Below are 3,858 nucleotides of genomic sequence, written 5' to 3'. Positions count from 1 at the left end.
TTCTCCTAATGATGTTTTTGTGATGAATAAAAGTTCTTAATTTTAATATAATCTATCTTTTCATTTATAGTTAATGTTTTTTTGCATCCTATTTAAAAAATTGCCACCACCTCAGATCATGAAGATGGCCCGCAAAGTTATTTTCCAGAAGCTTTATTGTTTTAACATATCTATTTTTTTTCTTTTTAACATTTTCATGTTCTCATTCTCATTTTTTAACCAACATTTTTCTTAGTTCTCTGTGGTCAGAGAATGAATAATAGTTTCCCACGAGAGGAATTTGCTGATATTTTCTTTATGGAAATTGAAAGATATCCAAGTATAATCATGTTACTTAAGTCCTCCTGTTTTATTGAAGAAATTCCAAGAAAGCAGTGTCAAAACTTTATGTTATTATATGCTAGAGAAATATGGACTGTGTAACTCCTGCTTTTCAGCTTCTATTGAGGCTTTCTTTGTGGCTTTACTTTGATCAGCTTAAAAAAGTATTACACAATTACTGGAAGGGGAGCCTATTTTCTTTTGGTAATATTTTAATTGAACCTATTTACTTGACATTAGTAATTACATTATTCCTATCCTCTGTAGCCTCATTTGTATTTTTCTTCATTCATCCAACAAGTATTCATAGAATAACTGTTAAGCACTAGAATTCTTCTAGTTTCTAGAGATCAAATTATGAACAATGCATGTGGTCCCTACCTACAATGTGATAGAGAAAAGAATTTGAAAACAATGAATCCTATAAAGGTAAATACAAGGTGATAAGCAAGCAGAAAATGTAAGAGTGGGATGTGTCATTGAAGATGATTTTGTTTCAGGCAATGTTCTTTGTTTATTTCTGCTTTGCTTGGCCAACTTTGTCTTACAACAATCTCATAGATCTTCTCTTTCATCTGTTCCTTTCAACTTAATGGCTACAGTGATTTCCCAGTGAGTGTATGTTTGACTCTTTATAACAGACTTCCCAGGTGTCCGGCCCCTCTGTCTCCTTCTGCTCACAGGAAACTATGGCAGCTGATCAAATTGCATTTAAGGCCTTTAGAACTCAATCCTTGTTGGTATCCATTATATCCACGACCCGCCTAGTCAGCCTTGGCAACCACAGAGTCTAATCAACATTAAGAACAGCAATCTAATTGGAAAACATCAAAATGATCACAAAAAGTGAATGTGGCATCCAGGAGTCTTTGGAAAAGAAAGATGAAAGAGAGAGGAAAGGGCTAGGAGGCCTTCTTTCAACATTTGTGGGTTCTCAGAGCTAAAATGCATAGAGATGGTATTTAGCTATTCTTAATCCTGATGATATTAAAAGAAAAAATATACTCATCTTGTCAAGGCAGTGACTAATATTTAGCCAAGTTTCAGATGAAGAAACTGAGTTTCAGAAACATATTTAGGAATCTGGTTTTCTGACTTCTAAATACAAAGCTTGTTTTTCTTTAGCACACATTGTAGAGGTGGCTTCTAGCTGTAACTCTCTGTGTTTTCTGGTAACTAGGATACTACAATTAAGGAGAGAAAAACCCTTACTCCTATTCACTTTGGGAATGCTGGTCATTGCCATGGGCCGCCTGTAGCACTAATTGAATGAGATGCTGACTTGCAGAATCTGTGAAGAGGGAAGGACAGAGTTAACCTGAACTGCTCACATAGATACCTTACAACTGGGCCACAGGTGAAATGTTATTTCAGTGAGTAAAACACATTTTTAAAGAATTAAAAACAGATCTGCCTCATGCCAATTTCTGCCATGTATTGGAATTGTTCTGGTTCCAGCATGAAGAATTATTGTTAAAAAGTGGAAATGAGAAACTCTTTCTATAGAAAAAAAAAAATCTGTTTTTTTCTGCACTCAGCAAGATAGTTCCCATCAGTATTTAAAATATATTGTGATTATTGTAGTCAAGTTCTTAGCTGATCACAATAATTTTTTTTGTTAAAAAATGAATACTTCCCTTTGCTACATTGTCATTATTTCTCTCACTTGCAACCCCATGAACATTTCCACCCCCTTCCTCATATATTTTTTTCATGTTGGTACTTCCACATTACATTTATATCACTTATGGATTTTCTAGAAGTATATGCATTTTATGAAGAATAAAAATGTTAAATATATCCACAAAGGTACATTTTAACAATGTGATTGGAGACGGGGTAGGGGAGGTCGTGGTGTGGTATAATTGTGCATGCAACTGCAAAAACCACAATGAGAATCTGTGATTACAATTCAAGAAGCACTTTCATTTGCCGCTGGCCTCTACAGCTACAACTGTTACCTCCTCAGACAGGTCCCTGATATATTATTGTCCTTAATACACTGGTGGCAATCTGAGAGACATTCTGAGAACTACCATAAAAAACAATTGTCAATGAATGTTGAAAACTAGCATTTTATGTTTACAGAGTGAGAGTGAAAAGGTGGCCACAGAATTTCCTTCAGAGTGTGACTCAGAGATGTTTTCAAACATTTATGAAGATAACAATACCTTTTGAATAAACAATGGGGTCCACACGTTTCCTGTTATATAATGTTTCCATATGGGCTCATTTCCTCACTTTATCCTGGTTTCAGTTCAAATATTCTCGCATCCAAAAGCCCTTTCTTGACCAACTTATCAGACAGGTCTTTCCTGACCTCTGCAATGAGTTGAATATTGGCCCCCCCAAGAAATATATCTATATCCTCATCACTGAAAACTGTGAACATGATCTTATTTGCAAAAAAGAATCTTTGCAAATGTAATTAAATATTTTGAGATGAGATAATCCTGGATTACCAGTCAGCTCAAAATTCATCGACAGGTGTCGTTATGAGAGACGGAAGAGCAGAAAACAGAAGGAAGTGGCCAAAGCCATGTGATGATAGAGACATAGATTGGAGCTACGTAACCACAAGCCAAAGGACACATGAAGCCACCAAAAGCCGGAATAGACAAGGAAAGATTCTCCTCTAGAACCTTTAGAGGGAGCAGAGACCCGCCGTCACCCTGATTTAGGATTTCTGGCCTCCAGAACTATGAGACAATAAAGCTATGTTGATTTAAGTCACTAAGTTTGCGATAATTTGTTACAACAGCCCTGGGAAACTAATACAATTGTCCTATCTATAGTAACACATTCTGTTTTCTCACTTGCTTTATTTATCGCCTTAGTACATATCACTACCTAATATTATATTATTCTATTTGTTAAGTGCTTTTTCTCCCCTCACAAGCTGCAAGAGGGCAGGCAGGAGTGTTTATTTTATTCACTTCTGTATTCCTAGAGCTTTAACAGTGTCTGATGCATAGTAGTAATTCAATCATTTGAATGGAGGAAGAATGAAGGAAGGGACGAAGAAAAAGGGAAGAAGGAAGGAAAACGGAAGGAAAAGGAGAGAACAAAGGGAGGAAGGAGGAAAGGAAGCAAGCAAGGGAAGAAAGGAGGGAGGCAGGGGGTGGGAAGGAGGGAGAGAAGGGAAGGCACAGGAAAGAGTCTTACACAATCTTTACAGATCTTTACAAATCTACATTTGGAGACCAGTAAGAAACTGGAAGAATGAGTCCAGATGGTAGCCCACTGAACCTCTTAAAGCAGAGCTGACTGGGATGTGGCCTGCTCAGTCCTGCGCTGTCACAATTGCCGCAGCAAAGAAGGCTCTGGCCGATGATTCTTGGGCACAGTCAGCAAGATTCCACCCAGCTGCTCAGCGGACACCGCTATTCTGATGTTTTCCTCCCTGATTCCAAGTCACACAGCAAGGACAGTGTAGCAACATCTGCTTACTCAGTGTCTCTTTATTATCTTCGTTGTTCCCACAGCCACGGTGACAGCATCACTACTCAGGAGCAGGTCTCCAGTGGGCTCTTCAGT

This window comes from Propithecus coquereli, unplaced genomic scaffold, assembly GCF_000956105.1.
Source record: "Propithecus coquereli isolate 6110/MARCELLA unplaced genomic scaffold, Pcoq_1.0 Scaffold93, whole genome shotgun sequence".
Lineage (NCBI taxonomy): Eukaryota > Metazoa > Chordata > Mammalia > Primates > Indriidae > Propithecus > Propithecus coquereli.
Note: the sequence above shows the minus strand (reverse complement) of the source record.